Source organism: Dromiciops gliroides, chromosome 6, assembly GCF_019393635.1.
Source record: "Dromiciops gliroides isolate mDroGli1 chromosome 6, mDroGli1.pri, whole genome shotgun sequence".
NCBI lineage: Eukaryota > Metazoa > Chordata > Mammalia > Microbiotheria > Microbiotheriidae > Dromiciops > Dromiciops gliroides.
Genome location: NC_057866.1, coordinates 71,103,308 through 71,129,282, shown reverse-complemented (window position 1 = coordinate 71,129,282; position 25,975 = coordinate 71,103,308). Strand labels below are relative to the sequence as shown.

Genomic DNA, 25,975 nt, shown 5'->3' with positions numbered 1-25,975 from the left:
CTGGAACTCCTGGGCTAAACCAGACCATATGATCTCCCTTACTTGGGGTGCTTTAGGGTAGACTGCTAATCAATTAGAAGCAAAGAATAAGGCAGGTCCAAGAGTCTTGCAAAGAAGATAGTGCCCAGAGGAATCTATGATTTGACTGCTCACTGGCAATAATCTAACAAGCTGGGCAGTAAAAAGAGAGAGGTTGGGAGAGTACACCTTACAAAAGAAAAAGGAAAGAAAAAAAACAAGTCAACAGTAAGGAGACTTCTTGCCGGTTATTTATAGCCTGCTGCCACATGGGTGGCAGCTCCACTTTCAATCAGCACTGAGGATCAGCTGGGCTCTGAGGCCAGGCATGGCCCTGGCAAGGGAGGCACACATCCTGGGGCACCATTTCTAACACGTCGGTGTCTCTGATGCTGACAGGGCACCAAACAGATAGGCTTTGATTGGCAAGAGGGATTAGAAAGGTCCCTAGCATGCAGCTCTGCCTAGAGAGGGAAAACCCAGATGGAGCCCAGCAAAGGGGGCCCCCAAGGCCATTGGGGCAGCATGTGAGCACCTGATACCAAGGAAAAAGTGGAGGAGATTAGCTGACAAATATAAATTTTTCATGAGACTATCCCTACTCCTGATGGTACTTAGTAGAGTTGTCTAGAAAAAAAAAAAAAGAGAGAGAGAGAGAGACTCTTTTCAGTAATATGAAGTAACTAACAATGCAGGCAAGTTTGTAGTTGTATGAATCATGAACAAAGAAGGGAGCTTCACAATCTATGCTTCAGGCACCTTCTTAAGGCACTCATGCAAAAAGAAAAACAAAAAAATACAATAAAAACAAAAAACAGCTACCAAGTTTACAAGAATTTAGAAGATGAAGGTAGCATGTGGGGCATATGGGGAACAAGAAAAATGACTAGTCCTGCATTTTCTTTTCTCTCTCTCTCTCTCTCTCTCTCTCTTTCTTTCTTTCTTTCTTTCTTTCTTTCTCTTTTTTGCAGAGCAATGAAGGTTAAGTGACTTGCCCAGGGTCACACAGCTAGTAAGTGTCAAGTGTCTGAGGTCAGATTTGAACTGAGATCCTCCTGAATCAAGGGCTGGTGCTTTATCTACTGTAACACCTAGCTGTCCCCTAGTCCTGCATTTTCAATGAAATAAAGAATTTTTTGTGGGTGACAGGAACTGTGAAGAAAACAATGAAATATGAAGAATGGCTCCTGCCTTTAAGGGGCTTGCAATCTAGTTGACATAAAATCAATCTATCAACAGTCACTTATTCAAGATTTATTATGTACCAGTCACTGGGAATACAAAGAAAGGCAAAAAAAAAATGGTCTCTACCCTTTAAAGATCTTATGTTCTAATGGGGGACACAGAATAAAAGCAGAAAATACATATGTAGTAGAGGGAAGATCGTCTTAGGGGTGGGGGTATGCTGGTAAATGTTTAATAACTGTCTTTCCTAAAAATAAAAAATAACCTATGTCACGCTTTTAAGTTCAATCTGCTTTATTAACATTTTCTCCATCACTTGAATTGGGATCATCAACAAAATAATAAATCTAGCCCTGATTTGTACTAATTGATAACTTATGAGTTGTAAAGACTCCCACTGAAAATTTATCAATCTGTCTCTTTCTACTAGCTGGCTTAAGCTGGCTCCAACGCTTCACTGAGAGGGGAAGGCTCTAAACTCTGACAAGATGTTAGCTTGCTTTGGATATATTTATTTGCATGTTGTCATTTCCTCAGCCCCCCCTCATTACAATGTAAGCTCCTTGAGGGAAGGGATTGTTTTTTGCCTCTTTTCGTATCCCCAATGGTTAGTGTTGAATTAAAAGATAACTAATATGAATTAAGTATTTTAAGGGCCTGTAATTTCCTCGGAGTTGGCAGATGACAACTTTTTTTCTTAAGTAGATGATCAAAAGGTCATAATGTAATAAATTTATAGCTAAAAAGCATCTTAGAGGTCATATAATCCAAACTCCTCACTTTATAGTAAAGGAAATTAGGCCCAAAGAGGCCAAGATTTGAATCTAAGTCTTCTGACCCAATGTCAACATTCTTTCCACTGCACCAGATTTGCTGTGCCTGAAAAATTACCATGGGGTCAAGTTGGTGATATGCTGAAATTAGGGTTTGTATAAGGGAAGAAAGAGAAATAAAGCTGAAAGATTATTGTGAGCTGGTCCCAGAACTGAAAGTAAAAGAACAGGTTGAACTGCTTTGGGGAAATTGCAAAATACTGTTACTAACTCCAAGTTTCCCATAACAGCAAAGGCCTCATGTTTTCAATACAAACATTTTACCAGTGTCACTATATGAATGAGAGACATGGAATACAACTGAGTCGTAAGAGCTACAGATGTGCATCACACAGAGGGTAAGGGAAGGGTATGTGGTAGGTGTGAGCAGGCTGCAATGCATCACCAACAAGGAATTCTGAAGAACAGGAGGAAAGCATATCTTCAAAGAATTGCATGCTGAGAAGTAAATATGGGTCAGTCACATGGCAAGTGTTCCAATGGTAGGAGAAAGTGAAGATAACTTCCATTGTGTAGGATCAATTCTCTGGAAGGCATGGATGGGTTGCAGTATTCATTGTTGGAGGGAACTCTTGAATCAATAAGATCACAGATCCATTTGAGGCAGTAGTTGAGTTTTAGGTACTTTGCAGACTGTCCAAAACTTGGCATCCACTGTCCCGTTTTTTTTTGTTTTTGTTTTTACCACTTTATCAACTTTCATTCAGAAGCAGGTTGATGCATTGACTTAGGCAAGAATACATTGTATATTTTTCTTTCTTTCTTTTTTTTTTCATGAGTTGCCATGGCCAAATAATTCATTCCCAGGACACCATTTTACTATAAATGAGCTTTTCTATACTCACCTAACCTGGCCCTTGGAAATCAGACTCAAACTGTTATAGGAACATAACTGAAGCCCTTCAAGGACCTGCCAGAGATCTAACCTTCCTGGAATAAACTTTAAAGACTTGTGGTTATCTTTATTCCAAGATGAAGAATCAGAGTAGAACTTTGTGAGAAAAAAACTCAGTACTTTGGATAGATTACCTGGAACAGGTCTACCAAGCCATAAACCAAAGACCATAGACAAGAGTCACACAGGATAATGATCAGGTATAGATAGATTGTGACTTGCCTCACAAGAGGCAGTGCTCACATTAAAGAGGTAATAGATTTGTCAAAGCTTCAAAGTTTGACACAGCATCTATCATCTCCCATTAACAAGAGTCAGCCAAGCAAGGGTTAACAGCAAGGTAGTCAGAAGCAACTACTCATCAAATTGTTGGGAAAGGGGGCATCAGAGAGCTGGACTTTGAAAGTAAGTGTTGAGATAAGGAAATCAAGTATCCACATATGAGACAATGGTTCACATGAGAAAGATAGAGAGAGGGGTCATCACACCAATAGATTAAACAGAAGTAAAAGTCTTATAGTGCAGGCTGGGTCAAAACCCAGGAGTAAATTAACAGAAGTGATAGCTATGATGAACAGTAACATTGAGATGAGCCAGAATTAGAAATGACATAGAAACAGGATCAAGATGAAGGCTTAGAGCTATCCATTAAGTTCATCCCTCTGAGTGCATACTCTAGCATAACTTCCCTTTAACACAGACTCAATGTGTATAAGACAATGTGTAGGTCACACTCTCTTCTGCCCAATAGAGGGGAAGGGAAACTCACTCAGAAGCTAGTTCCCATATGTTTTTTCTCAAATATATGGACAAAAACTCTCATACTTTGCCCAACAGAGTCAATATGCCCAAGTAGGGTCAATATTTCTGCCTAAGGGAATCACAAGGCTCTGAGGACCAATGACCCCTTAAATTATTTTCTGAGTTTTTTTATTGAAGACACTGACCAAGGCTTACATTCTACATAGAGAGAACCCTTGATTAAATAGTTGCAGTGTATATTGATAGTACCATTAAGTATGGGGTATCATTCCAGGGCATTTAAGACTGAAACAAGAAATAAATCTTCTGACTCAGTCACCTTGAGTCACCTGATCCTATTTATAAGGCTCCTTGAACATTAAATGGCTCTTAGAAAATAGCATTTAGATAACTTAAGTGCAACCTGAATCACATACACATATATTTGGCAGCAATTTGGTTCACAAAATGATTGAGTTTGTGTCCATTTAAATAGAACGATCAACTCTGCATGTTGTTTCTTTGCAGTCCCAATGGATCCTTTCCCACCATGGACTTTTTGTTTGTTTATTTTTTCTTTCTAGCCTATGCATGTTACTGGAAAAATCTACATAGAAATGCAGGATAACCTGGGAAATGCCATCTTGATGGCTGACAAGAGGTAAACCAAAACCAGGTGGGCATGTCTGAAGTAGCAGCAGGGTTCTTAACCTGATATTTATGAACTTTAAAATAATTTCCTAACTCTATTTCAATATAATCAGTTTCTTTTGCAATCCCATATATTTTATTTTATACACTTAGTAATAGAATTCTGGAAAGGGAGCCATAGACCACCATATTTCTAAGGGGGCCCATGACACAAAAACTTTAAGAATATAGGAACTTAAGGATCATCACTAAGGTTCCATCCAATCTTACATCCTGCTTTATCTCTCAAGTACCAATCAGTGTCCTTGTGTAACAGCAAAAGGTAACCAGTGGCAGAACTGAAGTACCTGCCACGTCCAGATTGATCTATTAGCAGAGCTAACTGAGGCCAGGCCAAGTAACTAAAGGGCAGATACAAAGCAGTACATGCAGTCTCGAGATCAGGTGGTCTGGGTCAATCAGGATCATAAAGAAGATGGGCAAAAGTGGAGAGTAATAACCCATAATTCAAAGATGATAGGATTTAAGACTGGAAATGACCTTAGAGATGATCCTCTAGACCACAGGAGTCATGGACCTGTTTAGCATACAGAAGAAGCCTATGGAACCCTTCTTGGAATTCTCTTCCTAAATTCATAAAACAAAATGTACAGGATTACAAAAGAAACTAATTATTTTAGAATAGTTATTTAAAACAAATTTAAGTTCATAGGCATCAGCTTAAAATCCTTGCTCTAGCCATTTCCCTTATTTAACAGGTAAGGAAGCTGAGGAAAAGATAAGTAACTTAGTCAAGGTCCCATGAGTAGTATGTGGCAGGATTCAAATCCATGTCACCTGACTCCAAGTTCTCTGCTTTGCCCACTAAACCCTGGCTCCAGTGATCAAGGACAAGGATTCTAAGGGTGAAATCTGTAATTAGGGCAAAAGGGTAAAAGAAGCTCTGTGGATAGAATTAGCAGCCCAGAAAGGCTGACAACACTAGCTGCCCCAACAAGGACTTGACAACTCTTTCTGATCTCTGTAGTGTTACATCTCAGACCTAAATGAACAGCAAATCCTGCTTGGCCAGCTTCTGGGTATCTCTGTCCAGGTATTCTGTTTGCCTGTGTTATCTGGCAAAGCTACATTTTAATAGGCAGTCACCACCACGACACCCCCTTTTCACTGCTATCCCTCAAAACATTCCAAACTACTACATCTGGTCTCCCCTTTCCTCCTTTGTGCAGTTTTCCTCTGAGGTGTGGGCAGGGGCTGCTGGATTCAGACACCCTGACAGTTTGGAGAAACATTAAGCTTTGTCAGAAACTTTCCGCAAATTGTACATTCTTCCAGACCTTCAACAGAACAAGCAATCCGCTCTCTCAATCTCAGGCTATTATCTCACAAGACCTTGAAGAAAATCAGTGATACTGGGGCCTTTCTGTTTGAAGAATGGAAAAGTCAAACTGGTCTGAACATCTTCCATTTTCGTTAGGGCATCATTAAGTCCACTCGGGCAAAATGATGAACACACCCAGAGATAGTGTTATAGACTTGAGATTCTGATCTCTAAGGGGAAAAAATGCGGAGAGGCTAGAATCTTGGAAAGTGACCATCCAAAATTTCAGTAGACATGTAAACATGGCCCCAAACACAAGGAAGATACCACAGCTAATAAATAATGTACTACAAGAGGAATGCAATAATGTTGAGGCTGTTTCTCAAGAGAAATGCATTATGACCTGGTTAGGAAGAAAAATACACAATAAAACACACTCATTAGAGCAGTCATAGTCAAATCTTACAAGCCATGTTTAAACAGATGTCAGGCACAGGGGAAAAAAGAATGGTGAGAGGGTGGTTTCGATGGTTTTATAGTAAAATTTCACTAATTTGTAATGAGGAAGTTTTTACTCCTGAATGCATAAGAAGTTCAAATTATAGAGTTTTTAAAACTTGATTTTCAAGTATATACACTTTAGGGGGCAGCCAGGTGGCTCAGTGGATAGAGTGCCAGGCCCGGAATCAGGAAGACTCATCTCCTTGAGTTCAAATCTGGCCTCAGACACTTGATAACTATGTGACCCTGGGTGAGTTATTTGACCCTGCTTGCCTCAGTTTTCACATCTGTAATATGAGCTGGAGAAGGAAACCGCAAACCACTCCAGTATCTTTGCCAAGAAAATCCCAAATATGGTCATGGAGAAGGAGACATGACTGAAAAATGAGTGAACGACATACTTTAGAAAATGCAACCCAAAGATGCTTACCGAGCTCAGTGTACTACTGTATAAGGTGCCATGGCAACTTTGAAAGAAACAAAACACAAAATCCCTGTCCTTAAAAAGCCTCCCATCTTATCAAGAAAAAAGACATGGAGAGATAAAGGTTCTACATAAAATACCAAGAAGCCTCGGACCAAGTGCCAAATGAGTGGTACAGACACTATGAGATCACCAAGTTGGAGTAAGTAATGAAGGATGCACAAAGGAAAGAGGATTTGAACCAGGCCACAAAGGATGGAAATTCAAGGCGAAGGCTCTTTGATTATTGCTTCCTTTTACAAAATCTTTTTTGAGGAATTTTAATTCTCTGGTACACACCATAGAAACAGGAAGTAGAAGCAGCAGCGAATATCCCATTTCCTTATTCTATTGTCAGCATCTTTTCTTTAACCATTCACAATGCTCCACTTTTAGACATGAATGAGTGCTTCCATAATAACAAAATGTAGTATGTATATATACATACATATACACATATATGTATTGTGGAAATTCATTTTGATTTGGGGACCCTACCTTTGGGTTGAGATTAAAAAGCCTTAGGCTCTCAGGGATTTTTTCTGTGCGAGGGGCTGTTGGGCCTCCCCCTCCACTTCAGCTGAACCCCTCAAGCCCCGCTGGGCACAGCCCTAGTGCGGCCAGTGGATTAGCTTGGTGTGTGGCGGGGCACAGAGAGCTGGAGGTTTGAGGGGAGAGAAGGAACATATATACAGGGAGTGAGACAGTGAAGGGGGGACTCTGGAGGAAGAGACTGGAAGATTAAGAGAACAGGAGGCACTCCGGAGGTTGGAGACACTAGAGACTCCAAGGGGGGCAGACATACGGGGGTTGGGGGAGGTCAGAAGATCAAGAGAACAAGGGGGGGACAGTACAGGGAGGTTGGAGAAGACAGTAAGAGAGTAGACAGACAGAGGAAGGAGTGGTAAGGAGTAAGGGGCTTTTCAGGGGTTCATCACTCCGGTAGTGAGCGGGGAAGTTAAAGAGTGAAGCAGGGAGCTATTCAGCAGCTGAGCAGTGAAAGCACAGGGAAGCTGGAGTGAAGGAGAAAAAGAGTGAAAGTTGAAGAAAGCTGGAGCATACCCTAAGGCAAGAGGCCTTTATTATATGAAAAGCAGCCCCGGGTTGTATAATTTGCATTTCTTAACCCTTATCTTTTACATTGATTTTTATAAATAAATTCTGCTGTGATTATTTAGTTAAGAGGCTTCTTAATTGTTTGCTTATCAATTCTGGAAGTGGAGCAGTGTGGAGAAATTTTATAAACGGCCCATATTAATTTAATAGCAGTCAGATAGCCAGCCAGTCAAAAGTCCCCAGATTAGTCCTCCAGTCAGATTAGGCCCCCCAAATTAGGCCTAGTCAGTTAAAATATTGTTACATTCAAATGGGGACAGCAGCAGGACTTACAGCCCAATTATAATTTTTCTAAAAGTTATAATTTTCATATACTTATAATTTTTATAAGTAACATTATATAATTTTCAGACCAGATTATAGTTACTAATTTTTACAATATACACATATAAAATACATATTTGTGCGTATACATGTGTGTGTGTGTGTGTGTGTGTGTGTGTGTATACACACACACACACACACACACACAAATATGACTGCTTGGTAACCAGATATTTCATCTCTGTCAGAGAGGTCAATCTTACATTTTCAATTATGTCCATTGCTTACCATGTCTACCTCCCCTCTTGAAGAAGGTATTTGTGCCTTACAGGCATTCTACTTCTGAAGACAAAATTTGGTGTTTTTTCATTTCTTAGGGGAAAAAAACAAGCTTTAAGCCTTTGGACTAAAATTGTCTTTCATCACAGCTTACAATTCCCAATACATTTTTCACTGTTTTCCCCTTCACCCAACTTTTCATTGAAGTCAATAAGTGGATATTAAGGCATTTGTTGACTTGCTTTGGAGCATCTTACCAATTTTTACCATTTGCTCTGCTTTGTCTTCTGTGACTGATGCTGATACACAAGCTGCAATTACTTTTAGGGTCACCTTTTTGGTTTGCAGGGTGAGGTGAACAAGTTTCTTTTGGGGGGAAGAGACCCATGATTTATTTGGTTTGGGGGAAGTCCCAGCAAAGGAACTGCATCAATGCAAGTTATCAAAGTCTCTGAAACTTACAGTGTTATGGGGGAGGGGGGGGAGGCAGCTAGGTGGTGCTGGAGTCGAGGACCTGAGTTCAAATCTCACCTCAGACACTCACTAGCTGTGTGACCCTGGGCAAGTTACTTAACCTCAATTGCCTTGAACATCTGGGGCCATCTCCAGTCATCCTGATAATGTATCTTGCCACTACACCCAGATGGATCTGGAGGAGAGTGAGGTCGGTGACCTTGCACAGCCCTCCCTCACTTGAATCTAATTCATTGCAAGTCATGACATCACCCTGATGTTACTGCCCTCTTCAAGAGCAAATGAACTGTAACAATAGTGTTGTAGAGTTGCTTAGGCCACTGAGTTGAAGTGAAGTACCTGGGCTCAAATAGCCAGTCAATGGTAGAACATGAACCTGGGTCTTCCAGGATTCAAGGACAGCTCTCAATCAACTACTCTAAGCTGCCTCTGAAATAACCAAGTTTCCAGTGAAAATTTCTTGTTGTCTTTGCAGAAGAAAACTCTACTATTTGTTATTGTTGTTCCTCTCTCCAAGGGAAAAAAAAAATCTGTGAGCTGTCTACTTTATGATTTGTTTTGATTCATACAGAGTGATAATTTTGATGCAGTTTGCTTACTCAGTGTGTTGCTTGTGGGGAAAATCTTATGTCTAGAGTACCTACAGTAAAGTTAATGGTTATAAATGGCCTAAAATGATATTCTTAGCATCTTTTGTACCATTTTCAATTTATTTCTTTTAAGCATTTTTAATTAATCTGTCCCTCCCACTACCCTCATTGAGAAACTTCTTTTAAAATTCCTACTGCAAAGCAAAACCCTACATTAGACTAGAAAATTTAGATCCCCTTCTGTATACTAAATTCATCCCGTTTGTCAAGAGGTAAATCCCTGCTGCATTTTCTGTCAGTCCACCAATTTCACTGCTCAAGCAGAAGACTGAGTAAATAACACCTGGGACAGTGCTTTAGAGGTGAAAGGAGTTTGGTAAATGCCCGTTGAATTAAATATGTTATATTTCATATTTTCCATTGTTCCACAGGTCAGTGTGGCCAAAGTAGTCACTAACTTTTGACCAGCCTTTTGGTGATGACCTTCTTTATATTTAGCTAGGCTGCTCTTTAGCTGTAACTGGGACTCCATTCAAATCCTTTATTTAGCTTGGCAGAACCTGTCAGAACTTATGCTCAGTCAACTCAGGGTCCCTTCTGCATCTTGATGAGGCATCATTTTGTGAATGAGTGAAGTCATTTAACCTCTCTGGGCCTCAGTTAATTTCCTCATGTGTAAAATAAGGATATTGGAGTAAATTACTTCTAAGGTCACTTTCTGCTTTAAATCTATGCTCCCTGGATCCTTTTGCAAATTCCAAACTCACAGAATGTGAATTACTAAGGGCTTTTTGCCCCTCTAATACCTATCATTTTATTTGTGAATATTTCATAGGAAAGCAAACCCTATCACCACAAAAATAATTACCATCATAAATCAAAACACCTGCTTGAAAGTATAGTCTTTATATTTTTTCACTGGGCCATGGCCACTGAACCTAAGAAAATGGTGCCTAGTGTCATGGAGACATTTTTAAAAGAGTTAGCAGTTGATAAAAGTCTTAACCTTGTTGTGTCATGGAGCCCTTTGGCAGTATGCTGAAGCCTATGGACCCCTTCTCAGAATGTTGTACAATGCATCAAGTTAGTACAGTGGATACAGTCTTGGACTTGAAATCAGAGAGCCTTAAGTACAAATCCAGTCTCAGATACTCACTAGCTGTGTGACCTTAGGCAAGTCATTTAACTTCTGCCTCAGTTTCCTTATTTGTGAAATGGGGGAAATCAATCACACCTGTTTCCCCCAATTGTTGTGAGAATTGAATGAGGTAATATTCATAAAGAGCTTTGCAAACCATAAAACAGTATATAAGTGCTAGTTATCATTATTATGCATAAAATAAAATGCATAGCATTCCAAAAGAACCCAATCTTATTGGACTATGGTTCTCAAAAAAATTTTTTAAGAGGTCATGGGACTCAAGATTAAGAATGTCTCATCCAGTTAAACCTTTCAAATGGTTGCCTAAAATCATTAGGCCCATAAAAATTCTAGTTGGCCCACAGATTTCACGTTAGCTCAACCTATATTTACCAGTTCGCCTATTCTACCCCTGCCATTCTTTCTCACTTACTTTTTCCAGTTCTCCAAATCAGTAAATTAAGGGAACTTAAGCTTCTGCCTATAGTAAATGCATCTGCCTATTTCCAATACACCTGTCTATGTCAAATACATTTGCTTGTATCAAATAAATGCAGGGAGCATTCCCAAAGGTAGATGGCCATGAAAACCTAATGAAAGAAGACTCATACAGGAGAGGCAGAATTATAGAGAATTTCTTTTTAGTAATACCATATCAGATTTTCATTATGTCCACTGTCTGATTTTCATTAATCCTGTTGCTTATTTTTTCCCTTTTCTTCCTCTTCAAGATTCTTAGCCTACCAGCCAATGCTAAGTTGTTTTATTTTGTTTTATCTTATTAGGGTGGGGGAGAGCTTCATGCTTATATTACCCTGAAATCCTTACTTATCTCTGCCCTTAGTTCATTAGGAACCACACATGTTGGTCCAGGGTAAACTGCAGATTTAGCCCCAATTTCAGTTCAAGCACAGACCTCAGTTAACATTGTGGATTGAAAAAATAGCAAGCAGAGAATGTTATCACTCCTGGACTTCTTTGTTTGCTCAACACAGACTCCCATGTACCAAAAGAAAAAAAAAAGAAAAGAAAAAACATAAAAGGAAAAACAACCAGGCTTCCCTTTAAATTCACATGGCTTTGAAGATAAAGAGATAAAACAAAGGTGTCCTTTGCCTTCTCTAGAAAACAACTATTTCCAAGACATTTTGAAATGCTTACCCTAACCCTAAAACACACCCAAGTACATTTACCCTCTTTCAAAGTTCAAGAAGCCCCATAACTTGGGGAAGGAAATGGAAGAACCCTGGGTCCTAACTGTAATTTGCTTGTAAGACATAGCATGGGATTTTAGAGCAATGTAGCCTTCATTATTTCTTCTCTCCCAAATATCTCCAGTGATTCACAGCTCTGAGGAAGAACCATGATTCAAAATCCCTTCCCCCACTCCCCACACACACCCTTAGCTCTGATCATAAGCATCAGAGCCCATGCGAAGCCCAGAGTAGCTGAAAGGGCCTGATTGATAATGTGTGAAAATTATAGAAAGAACATTTTAGAACACATTACTAGCAATTAAGTTTTCTGAGCAAGCCCTCAGAGGCCCTTCCAGGAGTAAGGGAGATGCTAGTCTGCTACATGGTATAGCTACATGACTTCTAGTTTTCTTTTCAGTAGCAGAAATACCTGAGAACAATTTGGCTATATAATACACTTCACCCCTCCATCTTAGAGGTTAAAACATCCCTTATAATGGTAGTGGGAGAGGTAATTATGTGAGTAAATACTGTCAATTAGGTAGTATTACAAGGAAGTTCTCCATTAAAAACCAACAGCAGCCTTGGATATGGTTCAAGATGGAGTCACCTGATGCCCAGTTCCGCACTAGAACAAGTCATGTTATTGTGAGTTGAAAGAAAGCTCTTAACCTCCCAGAAGCTTCTGTTTTTCTCTTTCCTTAGTCCAGTGACATTTTTTGAGCCCCTACCAGGTACAGAATACTGTAATTGGTGCAGAGATGTGGGTGTAGAAAAGGGGAAGTTGAGAAAAGAAGAGATAGAATGTCTCCTTAAGAAATTTCCAGCCTAAATGGAAAAAGGGCAAGTACATATGCAAAACTCTTATGAACATATACGTAGTGGGGAAAAGAACGTTTGCCATAGTGCTGAAGATTCACAGCAAAAGTTACAGCCTTGACCCTCCCCCTCCAGGGTTAACAAGTCTCCTTGGGACTTACAGAAGCTTAAAGTTAATTTGCAAGACCTCTATACTAGCTGCTAAAGGCATAACAGGAAATGAAATGAAGTGACTGGCTACAACCCAAATAAAGAGAAGAGGTATTGCATTTACTTTGTACATGGGAAGGGGAATGGAAGAAGTGGATCATGGATGTGCTTTTTGTTTTTGTTTTTTTTAAATGCCAGCAAGCTGTGGACTTTGGGTATTTCCTCAGGTATGTGCCACTGAATCCAAAAGAAAGGCCACTTGGATTCAAGCAGGCCCCGCCAAAAAAGCCTGGAAGATGAAATAATTAGCTGAGCCACCCATTCTGGTACCAGAAGTTAACCTTGATGTCCCTATGGCCCCTCCTCCCACTGGAGGAGCTTCTCACAATTTTGAGAAAGTGTGAAGAGGACACAAGCTCCTTTCTTCACTCCTCTCCCAATTTTGGTCCTGATTTCCTACACCTCCAAACAGGTATTTCCATTCCTCCTCCCCTCCTCTTTTCATATCTTATCTTCCCTTTATTAGAATATAAGCTCCTTAAGGACAGGGGTACTGTTTCTTTTTTGCTTGCATTTGTAGTCCTTGTGTTTGCAAACTGCTTGGCACATCATAAATGCTTGATAATTGCTGATAAAATGCATTGTTTCCAAAAGAATAACACTGCTCAGCCCATTGTACTCTGCTCCAACTGTGGCTAAAATGGCCAAGTGAAGGCTTGGTGTACTCCAGAGAAGAATCTAGAAGTTCGGATTTAGAGCTCGAAGGGACTTGAGAGACCATCTAATCCAACCTCCTCTTTTTTTAGAGGAAGGCCCAAAATGGTTAAGTGATTTGCCTGCGGTCACACACTTAGGAAAAAGCAGAGACATTCTTCAAAACCAATTGAGCATGCTTCATCTAGTATCCTCTCTACTGTACCACAGTGAAGTCCACAAGCCTGATATTAGGAAACAGAAACAGGGGTGGGGATATATGCCCCATCCCTTAAGAACCCCATCCTTAAAAAAAAACAAAAAACTTTTCTGGGTTCTATCCACCTGGGATCATACCTGGGTAGCAATGATGCTGCAGATTGAGGACATCAAGAGTCCTGGTACACTGGACAGCGGAGCCCAAGTACAATTGTATTCCAAGCATTTTATGACAGATATTTTCAGCATATGTTTTTACAGACCTCAGGATGAGAAGGGCTTGTCAGTCAAGAAGTATTCAGTAAAATCCTACTGTGTGCTAATCCTTCTGCTAAGGGCCAGGGACACAAAGAAAGCTAAAAGACAGTCTCTGCTCTCAAGAAGCTCACAGTCTAATGAGAGAGACCCACCCTATTTGGATAATGTCATCTTAAGTTTGGAGTGTCCTAGTGAAATTGTGGGTGTGACTGAGAAGATGGATAGAGGGGCAGCTAGGTGGATAGAGCACCAGCCCTGGAGTCAGGAGGACCTGAGTTCAAATCCGGCCTCAGACACTTAACACTTACTAGCTGTGTGACCCTGGGCAAGTCACTTAACCCCAATTGACTCACTAAAAATAAAATAAAATTTAAAAAATTTTTAAAAGACAGATAGAAATTAGAACTATGTGATAGCATATGGTTACCAGATTTTAATTCAACTCGAGGTACAAGAAGCTGCTACTGCCTGAGGCCTATCATCCATGGCTGTGAAAGCACTTCATAATAATTTTTAAAAGTTGGGTCAAGGTAGGACTCTGGAATAGAAATACATGGAAATACATGTAAGTGAGAGACCCATCCTTGTGTTTTTAAAAGGAAAACTTAGAAAAGATGTCCTTCTTAGTGAGAGAGCATCTACACCAGCATGCCCTTGGAATGGATGGGGATAGGTTTCTTATCTCTGGGAGCAGATAAGGAGAACGTTTGTAACATTCTAATTAAGACACACTGTATCACTAGATATACACAGGTCTACCTAGCCAGGAACATGAGAAAGTGTTTGTAGGATTCCTTGCTAAGACCCCAAGCTATCAAGACCAAGGCTTTAAGAGCATGCTACTGAAGGAAATGCTCATTTTGGCAGGAACCAAGAAACCTAGAACCATACCAGAAGGTGTCAACAGGTGACATTTCCAGTGTATGCACTGAATTCCACCAAGAATGATTGAAGGAATAGAAAACCATTTGTCAAGCACTTACCATATGCCAAACCCTGTGCTAATACCTGTGGATACAAACATAAGCAATATAGTCCCTGACCTCAAGGACTTTACATTCTAGACAACACATAGTGCTTCAGGCTCGATTGTATCCCTGTTTTTATTTGGGCCAAAAAAGCTACCATTCATTTATTCAATTATATATATATATATATATAAACAGTATGCTGGGCAGCTAGGTGGCGCAGAGGATGAAGTACCGTCCCTGGATTCAGGAGGACCTGAGTTCAAATCTGGTCTCAGACACTTCACACTTACTAGCTGTGTGACCCCTGGCAAGTCACTTAACCCTTATTGCCCCACAAAAACAAAACAAAACAAAAACAAAAACAAATAGTATGCTTTGTAGGTCCAGACACAAACTAATGTCTCAGAAGAATTTAGGAGATATTTTGTGTCTCGTTTGTTATTTTTATTTTAAGTGAAGTTTACTTTTATTTTAAAAATATTAATTTTAGTTGTTTTAATTTTGTTAATGAATAAAAGCAATAACCTTATTCAATAACTATTCATCTTTTTTTTTAATTCCCTGTGTCTATGCCATACTGAAATATACTGATCAGGCCTCTGTATTTAATGGACATTTATGAAGTACCTTTCACAGATAAGCATTGGGAAAGACATATTTAGATAGGTATGGTCCTTGTGGAACTTATAATTTAGAAAAGAATGACACAAACACAGATTATTATAATTCACAATGTTAATTAATCAATAACAGCAAGCATTGATTAAGCCCCTACTGTGTGATAGGCACTAAGAATACAAATACAAAAATGTGACTACCCACTATTGAGGAGCATGAGAAGTGTATTAGAGAGTCACAAAACAGAATGTTCTATTAAATCAGAGGTAGGAAGTCATTGCTAATCCAGGGGCATCAAGAAAGCTTTCCTGGAGAAAGTAGCACTAGACTTTAAAGGATAGGTAGTCATTTAATGGTACAAGAGGGAGTGAGCTCCTTTTAGGTATAGGGAACGGCCTGAGCAAAAACAAGTAGGCAGGAGAATATGGGGCATAATTAGAGGCAAGATGTATAGAGGACATTTAAGAAACTAATATGAGATAAAAGTAAATAATTGAATGGTGTCAAACACTCTAGAACCTCATTAAGTTCTTTTCCTTGGTAGGCAAGAGAGAATAACCAAAGCTTTGGGAGCAAAGGAGTAACATGACTAGATCTATAGATAGGGGGCACCATAGTTCATAAAAGGTAGGGCCTGGAGTCAAACTCATCTTCCTGAGCTCAAATCTGGCCTCTGACACTCAATAGCTGTGTGACCCTGAGCAAGTCACTTATTCCTGTTTGCCTCAGTTTCCTCATCTGTAAAATGAGCTACAGGAGGAAATGGCAAACCACTGTAGTATCTTTGCCAAGAAAACCACAAATGGAGTCATGGATAGTTGGACACAACTGAAAAACAACAACAACAAAATGGCTAAGAAGGATCATCATGCTAGTAGTATAAAGGATAGACTGGCATGGGTATTGGGTGGAGCTGGGAACCTAAAGGAGATTAAGTGTGTCATAGCCAGTGCTAGGGAAAATTAGATAAGGACAAATTAACCTAATATTAACCTAATTCACCTAATGTTCATGGGTCTTTATTTAATGAGCAATACAAGGAGATGATTACAAAAGGTTGTGAGAAAGGCAATGGCTTGGTGGTCTAACATGCTGTTGATAATGCAAAGAGGCTTCTCCCTGATGGGTATGGGGTGAATTGGAGAGGGGAGATATTGTCTGCCTTACTAACACACCCTTAGGCAGAATCTGGGTGAGCCAGCAGGTTCTCATGTTTGCATTGGTGGCAGATGTTCTCTGTCTTAGAATTAAGCACCTACCCTTCTCTTCCCTGAAAGTGATGGGTTGGTGCCTTTGTCTAACCTCTCTCCCCCACTGATCTTTTATTGGGAGAAATTGGTTTACCAGTCAGACAACTTGTCTAGGGTTAGGCCAGCCTGAAGGTTTAGGAAGACAAGGCTGATATAAATGCTCCTGGAGTGTCTCTGCTCTCTATTCAAAGCCAATTAGTTCCTTTGACCTCCTGTTTTGAAATGCATTGAAATTTTTTTTGGGGGGGGGGTAACTTTGAGTATCACTAAGAAACCTCCAGAAACCACAGTCCCCATTGTCATTCAAATAATGTCCCTCAGTACGCCTAAAGGAGGGGTAAAGGTAAGGTTGCTGGCATAAACTGGTAGAGATGAATGGGACCCTGGAAGTAGTGACATAAGCAAAAATTGTGTACCAGTGGGGCCCTAGAAATACTTGCAGGACACATATACATGGCAGTAATTCAGTGACAGAGAAGGGGAATCCTCCATCTGAGTCAAGGCATCCCCAAATGTCTCAGGGTGGTTTGGCAATCATCACCTATTTCTACCCTCCCATTTTGTAGCAGATTGCCGGAGGCCCGACAGCTGTTTAGCAGCAGAGTTGGGCCTAAGGCCCAAGCCTCTTGAATCTCAGTTCCAAAGGGCCTTTCCTATGCTACCATGTTATTTCCTTGAATATTTTTTGATCAAATTTCTTCATCAGTGGTTAATAATAGGTAACCCTTAAATTTCATTTTAGGAATTTAATTTTCTGTAACTAGATAATTAAAAGAATATTTATTCAAAGATGGTCTTGGGTTTGAAGACAACAAAGATACACACTACCTTCACTTTCTGTGCCTTATTACCCTTTTAATTACTTTCTCAGTGTGTCTGAGTGGCTAGGTAGCACAGCTAATGGAGAACTGGGTCTTGAGACAGGAAGACCTAAGTTCAAATTCTCCCTCAGACACTTACTAGCTATGTGACTGCTTGCCTCATTCTCCTCAGTTTTGAAAGGGAAACAATAATAGCAACTACCTCACAGGGTTGTTGTGAAGATCAAATGAGACAATATAGAGAGAGCACTTAACACAGTCTCTGGAATATATTAGGTACTTAATAAATGATTGTTCCCTTCCTCTTTCCTCTCCTTGGGCAACTGCCTCTCTTCTATCCTAAAGATATTTGATAAAATAAATAATAAATTAAATTGGATTGAATTCACAAGTCTGATGACATTCCTTTGGCTTTAAGAAGGATGTGGGTATAGATATAGATGTAGTTTAAGTGTAGATGACATCAATGTTGTAAATGTAGAGTTGGAACAGAGAAGCATTCTGGTACAAAAGACAAAGAACCAGCCACGAATTCAGGGACATGTTGTGGTTGTCATTCTTGTTGCAGTTGCTGTTGTTTGTTCAGACATTCAGTTGGCCTGGGACTCTTTATAATCCCATGGATCATAGTGCTCCAGCCCCTTCTCTCCTCCACTGTCTCCCAAGGTCTGTCCAACTTCATGTTTATTGCCTTCATGACACAATCTATCCATCTCATCCTCTGCTTTCCCCTTTTCCTTTTGCTTTCAATCCAGCTCAACATGAAGGTCTTTTCTAATAAGTCCTGTCTTCTCATTATGTGGCCAAAGTATTTAAGCTTCAGTTTTAGTATTTGACCTTCCAGTGAATTGTCTGAATTAATTTATTTAAGTATTGACTGATTTGATCTCCCTGCTGTCCAAGGGTCTCTCATAAGTCTTCTCTAGCACCACAATTTGAAAGCATCAATTCTTTGGCGCTCTGCTTTCTTTATAACCCAACTTCCACAGCCATATCTCACTACTGGAAAAACCATAGCTTTAACTATGTAGACCTTTGTCGGCAAGGTGTTGCCTCTGTTTTTTAGTCTGTATGCTGTCCAGATTTGCCATAGTTTTCCTTCCAAGGAGCAAATTTCTTTTAATTTCATGGCTGAAGTTACAACTTGCAGTGATCTTTGAACACAAGAATATAAACTGTGACACTGCTTCCATTTTTCTTCCCTTAATTTACCAGAAAATGAAGGAACCAGTTGCCAAGATCTTAGTTGTTTATTTATTTTTTTTTTGGTGGGGTAATGAGGGTTAAGTGACTTGCCCAAGGTCACAGAGCTAGGAATTGTTAAGTGTCTGAGGCTGGGTTTGAACTCAGGTCTTCCTGAATCCAGGGCCAGTGCTTTATCCACTGTGCCACTTAGCTGCTTCCTGTTTTTTTTTTTTAATGTTATGCTTCAGGCCAGCTTTTACACTCTCTAAGTTTAAATCCGAGCAGCTAGATGGCACCATAGTGTATAATGTACCAGGCCTAGAGAGACAGGAGGACTTTAGTTCAAATCTGGGCTCAGGCACTTAACTAGTGATGTTACCTTGGGCAAATCACTTTATCCTATTTGCCTGAGATTCCTCATAGGTAAACCAGGCATGCCTCTATATGCAGCTCACATTCACCCTGGGCAGTACATGGATGTCACCGCCAAAACAATTGGCAAAGGTTTTCAAGGAGTCATGAAAAGGTAGGTGTTTAAAGGATAACTTGCTACACATGGTCATCCCAAAACCCACTGAAGACCACTGAAGAGCAATAGTAACTGGTGATACTGCCAGATTTGGGCCTGGAAAGAAAATGCCTGATAAAATGGGCAACATATATTGCACAGAATTTGGATTAAATGTGTGGAAGATAAACATAAAACAATCAATGTGAATGGTTCTGTGCTTGGACATAGAAATTGCTTAGTAAAGGTCCAGAATTCTGCCCTTCCTCCCTAGAAAGACTTTGCTAAAAATCTACCATTCCCTACCCATTTTCCTGATAATAGAGAGGAACTACCAGAAGATTTATATGCTCATGATGTTTACCAGCCCAGTGAACCTTCTATCATATACACTTAACATCTTTTCACATTTCAGACTCTCTCGTTTTCTATGGACATTACAGAGCTAGAACAACAAAGAGCCAGCAACCACCTCCTTTTTCATAATCACACTGGGCCCTTTGTGTCAAATAAATGACTGACTCAACCTGGACTTTTAAATCTCATTATTAAATAGAATTGATTGATGGCTGAATTTTAAGCTGGTAGCAATTTGCATATTAAAAATCTTTTTTATTAAAAAAAAATCACAACACTCCAGTGTTTTTGCCAAGAAAACCCCAAATGGAGTCTCAAAGAGTTGGATATGACTGAAATAACTGAACAATAACAAGTTGAAGTTTTGCCTCTAGGCAAGCCATAGAACCTCTCAATTGCCCAAGGTAACTCTCCAAAACTATTAAATTTCAGAAGAAGTACCAATCTGCTCGTATAGAAGAGATTCTTCAATGGGAGCTCCCCATACCTAGTAAGTCATAGATATGTAGCAGAGATTGAATTGGAACACATTTTATAGAATATAGGTAGAACAGAGCTGAGCTCCCTGGTCCATTTTCCGTGACATGTGGCTCAATGCTAAAAGACTTACTATGGGATAAGAAAGTAATTCCAATTTAAGTAATAATAAATATAATGAAGTATAACATGTAAACACAAAATATGAAATGTAATTAGTATTTAGTTCAGTGTTAAAAGACTTGAATTTAGGGATAATAAAATAATTCCAAGGGACCCATAGGTCCCTTGGTCCCCATGATGGTGGCAAGGAAGTCAGCCTGTCAAAGAGAATTGGCACTAAACAGCAAGTGCTTCCACCTCATTAGGTTTTGTTTTCTTTTTCTTTTTCTTTTTTGTTTTTTTGCAGGGCAATGAGGGTTAAGTGACTTGCCCAGGGTCACATAGCTAGTATGTGTCAAGTTTCTGAGGCTGGATTTGAACTCAGGTCCTCCTGAATCCAGAGCCAGTGCTTTATCCACTGCGCCACCTAGGGGCCCCAGCTCATTAGGTCTTAAAGGAAGATCAACTCCTCCTTTCACTCTCCTCTTCCTCTCTTAACATGTGACTCATGATGCTGAGAGTTCTCCCTTGGATCTTTTAGGATGAGAGTGGATCTCCTACAATGCTGGCAGCTGTGAAAGCTGCTTACACATAACAGGGAGCAAAGTGAGTCTAAGCTTGAGCCCCCAGTACCTGAGTGCCTTATCTGCTTTGTGTTTTTTTATTCTGAGCACAGGTGACTAAAGAGTGATAATGAGAGATGAACTTTTCCTAAGTGGCTGCCTCAGGAGTTCCTCCATCAGCCCAATGGGACCTGTATCTTGTGGCTACTATATAGAGTCTCAGAGAAGATGACCATCAGCAGGAGGATGAGCTCAAACAAAATTCTGGCTCACCAAGAGATCTGGACAGACTGTAAGGGAGTTGTTTGAACATTTTAGAGCTGAGGTGAAGATGAAATGGCTGTTCAGCAGTTTCACAAAATATTTCACGTTTTAAGTATTAACCTCTCAGGAATTATGAGTTGCTATGCCACATGGTTAAGTTTTTGTTGTGTACATTTATGTGTCCTATGTGTTTTAAGCATGTCTTTTATGTGGAGAAAATAAATAGTTGTCTTATACCTGACCTACTTTGCATATCAAATATCTTTCTAGAAGGGGTACTATTGATGCCTTTTGGGGACACCTTAGGCATGTCATATCTGAACTTTAAAAAGTCTTCCCCAGGACTTCATAATAAGGGTATAAAGAGTCAGAAACTACAAAACAAAGAGCTTGATCCCTCTCTTTATAGTGTAGGCTCCCCCAGGACTGAATCTAGCTCATGTGAGCCCAGAATTGGGGTCCTAATGGGATAGGGTATTATAGCTCCCTAAACCCAACACACACACACACACACACACACACACACACACACACACAGAGTGACCTATGTTTTCTGTAATGGGAATTCCCAGTTGAGTTAAAAAAAATTCATCTTCTCAGCTACAGGATAGAGGAGGCAGGGTTAGACAGCAGTTTGTCTGAAAAAAATTTTAGGGGGTTTAATAAGACAATATCTCAGTAAGAGTCAAGTGTGAGGAGTCAACCAAAAAAGAAGCTAAAATGTTCTAAGCTAAGGTATCTGGCCTATGGCATGTAGCTTCCAGAAATGAGGTGATAATCCATCTGTGCTTTGCCCTCCCCAGACACTTAGAATATTGTGATCAGTTCTACTGCTTCTGATTAAGAGGAGGAAGAATAAAAACGAGAAAGAATCAAGAAAAAGACAAGAAGGATGGTGGAAGGCCATCCACCTTGGGCTCATGCCTTATGAGGTTTGGCTAAAAAACATTGGGGATGTTTAGCCAAGAGAAAGGCAGATTCTAGGGACATGGCAGTTGTCTTTCAAGAATAAGAAGAGCTATTATTTTGAAGAGGGGTTAGATTCTGGCACCAGAAGGCAATTTTTAAGGGTTGCACTAGATGGCTTCAGATATCCCTTCCGGCTCCTGATCTTACATTCCTTTGAATTTGAGGCTTGATGTCAGGAAAAACGTCCTCATATTTAGAACTATCCTACCTTGGAATGGATTTTCTGGAGAGATGGGAAGCTCTCCCTCACTGGCAATCTTTAAGGAGAGGCTGGTATAGTAGGGATGTTTTTCAGGTGTGGTTTAGACCAGATGACCCCTGAGGTCCCTCCCATTTAAATCCTGTGACTTGTCCAGGGTGATACAGTAGCAAGGAAAGTTTGAATTTCTCTCTTTCAACTCCCGGTCCAGTATTCCCTCCATTGTGCCATGCCCCCGCCCCGCCCCCCCAACCCCACGCCCCCGAGGTCTGGGCCTTCAGCCCTTCTCCCCGGAGGAGGCACGGCTCCTGGCCTGGACTCGGGATCCAAAGTCTGAGAGCATCCTGCTCCGTGAGGTGGGCGCGGTCCCCATCTCCGAAAAGCATGTCCACGCAGGGCTCGGAGCCACACGTCCGCCTTCAACGTGCAGGTGAGTTTGGAGGCGCGGACCTTCCCGTCGGCTTCACGTTGCTCTCAAAGGGACAGAAACGAACCGACACTAGCTTAACGCCCTGCAGCCCCAGCTTCTTCCCAGCAGACCGGGCCATGGCGTCCTCGAGAAATTCTCTAAGCCTATGTTTTGCAGAGAAGACATGCTCCTGCATTGGTGAAGGGAGTTTCCTCCCTGACGTGTTCCCAATAACAATGAAATCATAAACGCAGCCCTTATCTCTTGAAGACTGGCAAAGCACTTCACAGATGCTATCAGATTTGAGCCTCCCACCAGCCCTCTACAGTAAGTGCTATTATTAGTTTCATTTTACAAACAAGGAAACAGACTCAAAGACTTTAAGTGACTTGCCAAAGGTGCTCAAGCCTTTACTCAGCATCTGGAAGTGGAATTGTAAATCAAGTCTTCCTGGCCTCAAGTTCAAAACTAGATCTCTTTCCCTGGCCAGCCTTGAGGGTGCAGTTGGGGTAGCTGGCAAGAGGGTAGGATAATTTGTCTCCCTTTTATTTTCCTGAGCACATAGCACTACCGCAGGGCAATCACCACTATCTCTTTCTTCAGGAACTCTCTCTCCAGCAATTCCTCCCATTGGTCTCCACTAAGATAGATGCTAGATACATTATAGCAACAGCATCAGTACCATACAACTAAAAACATAATAAAGGAACTAATCTAAGAACCACAAAGCTGTCACTGTTTACCTCCAAGATCATTCTCTATATGGCAATTGAGTTGGGGAGATGGTTATTACCAATTGACCCTGGGTCTTAAATATAGGATGAAGAAGTATCAAAGGAAGACTTTTTGTTCTATCTAAGCCAAGTTCTCCCTGATTGTCTCAGGAGGAATCAAGTTTCACTCTTTAACCTGGCCTTTGATCAGAAGGGGTTGGAAAGGTCTAGTCTTTTCTTGTGTAACGATTGGAATGACGCCACCTGCTGGAGACTTACTGTAGAAGAGTTCTGCCCATGAAGTGAAGGTCTTTGAGGGCAAGACCAGGAGTCTTTTCTTTGGCATCAGGAAGTGACGCAGGCTAGTGGGAGGAGGAAGGAAGAGACTGGCGCTCGGTCTCACTGTCTTTCCTTTGGACTCTAGTGGACAGCAGAGCTAGAAATGTGCTCTCCCTTTAATAGATAGGAATCTAGGCCTTTCTCTCTCTTTACCAAATTCTTATTCTCCTTAATAAATGCTTAAAAGTCTAACTCTTGCTAAAGCTTATAATTTATTGGCGACCACTCATTAGATATTTTAGACAGTTTAGCTAGAATTTTAGCCCTTAACAGATGGCTGACCACAAAGAGGAAAGCTGAACCTTACTTCTGATCTTCTGGTTGGGTAAGAAATTTCCCCTACCCTTTAAACTGCTAAGTACTGGTGCACTGGCTGTGTTTTTCCCTTTAAATTTTTTCAAATGGACCTTTTAAACTCCCTAATTACCCTATTTTTGATTTTAGTCTGTTTAACCAGACAAATGGGAGATAAGATCATGTTAATGCTTTGTTTTTGTGGATTTTCTATTTTTCTTTTTATTTTTGTTAAAAGAGCCAGCAACTTACTCACACAAGGAAATATCTCCCCCTCTCCCAACCATGCTTTTTCGGAGAAACCTGAAGAGATTCCTGCAGTTTTTCCCAGTTCTAACACTAATTGTTGCTTTAATTTTGCATGCCTGGAGGCAATGACCCACCCTCTAGAAGCTTTTAATCCCCTAGCACCTGGAGGCAAAGTGGGGGAAGAGGAATCCAGGCCTGAGTTCAAAATCTAGTCTGATTCAAATTGCGCTGGTCCCTCCCCTCTCCTCCTCTCCAGACCCCACCCTCTACTCCTCCCATGGCCAAGCCCATTGCTTCCCTGGCCTGGGAAGTCCAGAGATCTAATGCTCATGCGCAACTTTCTCTAACTACATTTGCAGCTTCAGGCTTAGCCCTTCCCCAGCCTGGCTGTGCTTCTGAGACAACCTTAGAAAACCCTTTAAATTCCTTAGAAAACCCTTTAAATTCGTTTTGTTCATAATTTTGCTAACCTGGTTTTGTCTTTAATTAGTAATCTTATAAAGCATTTGTATGGTGAAAAGACTGACAGACAATATAGAGGGGTTAAAGAAGAAAAACTTAAGCTGAATAAGAATGACAATCATCAACATAGTTCAAGACTCTTCTCTTGCCATGGAAGGGTATATATTTTACAGAAATGTAGAAGTAAGCAGCAAGGTATTGATATGAGTATTGGGGATTTTAGATATCGGAATCAAAAGTGTTCTGAATTTACTCAGAGTATTAATGTCAGTTCAGAGGTTACATAGGATTTCTATGCTATTACATATACATTTTGGAATTCATGGTATAGGTTTATTTTCATAGAGATTTTCATGCTTTTGAGATTGTGTCTTATACTTAGTTTCTAAAACAAGGAGAATATTTGTAAAAGCTTTTTATAGTCATGCGATCAAGTTTATATTTTGTAATACTCTTATTAATATTAAGTTCATATTCATTTAGATTTCCCTAGTTTGAATTTCATTGTCTTTTATTGTTCCATGTGTATTTTCTTCTATTCATTTGTCTATCTAATTTTGAAAAAATTGCAAGATGGTTTTGATTTCATAATACAATGTTAATTCTAGGAGTATTGTGCTCCCATATTCTGAGTTTGTTTTTGTTATTTTTTTTTTTCTCAACTGATTATTTGATCAAACTCTTTAAAGCATTTCCCTGGCGAATTGGTTGCCATGGCAAGTGTAAAGAAGTATTATTTTTGATAAGCATATTCCAAAAAAAAAAAAAGAGGGGAACATTTGTAAAAGTTTTCTTTTTTCAAAAAAAAAGTTTTCTTTGAGATTCTGTTGTGCTTTAACTTGTATTTAAATATGTTCTGATTTTTCACAAAAGTAATTGTATACTAAGTAAAAAAAGGGGTATTATTTGAAATTGTTGCATAATTATATATTGTGTTCTGAGTCAAGATATATTCACATTTTTTGCAATCATTTATTATCCTCAATTTTTAAATCCATATGAGACTTGGATTATGGGAATTTATCATTTAAGACATTAATTGCCTTTATTCTGAGTTATCAGATGCCAGCTGGCCAAGGTGCCATCCAATCACAAGAGGAATACATGCAAAAGCAGACACTGAACTGTCACATGAGGGGAGACATGCATGAAGTCAAGGTATGGCCGAGGGAACGGCTTTTGACAAATGTTGAGGTTGGATTCTCTTGGTTTAATATTTTATTTTATTTTTCCCCACAATATTGTACAGATAGCTGGAAGTATTGATCCCACCCATCTCACTTCTACACCTGGCTTCTATGCTCCCTCCTATATGCTTGATGCCATGGACATCTGAATCCCATGCATCTGATTAAGTCTGACTCAGTTTCCTCCAATATATTCGGTGGCATGGACATATATTCCATCCACCTATTTTA

General features: G+C 40.1%; 1 pseudogene; it reads left to right on the top strand.

Moving 5' to 3' along the window:
- The window catches only part of LOC122732008, a 44,465-nt pseudogene extending 24,908 nt beyond the window's left edge, over nt 1-19,557 (top strand).
- The last annotated feature ends 6,418 nt before the right edge of the window (nt 19,558-25,975 follow it).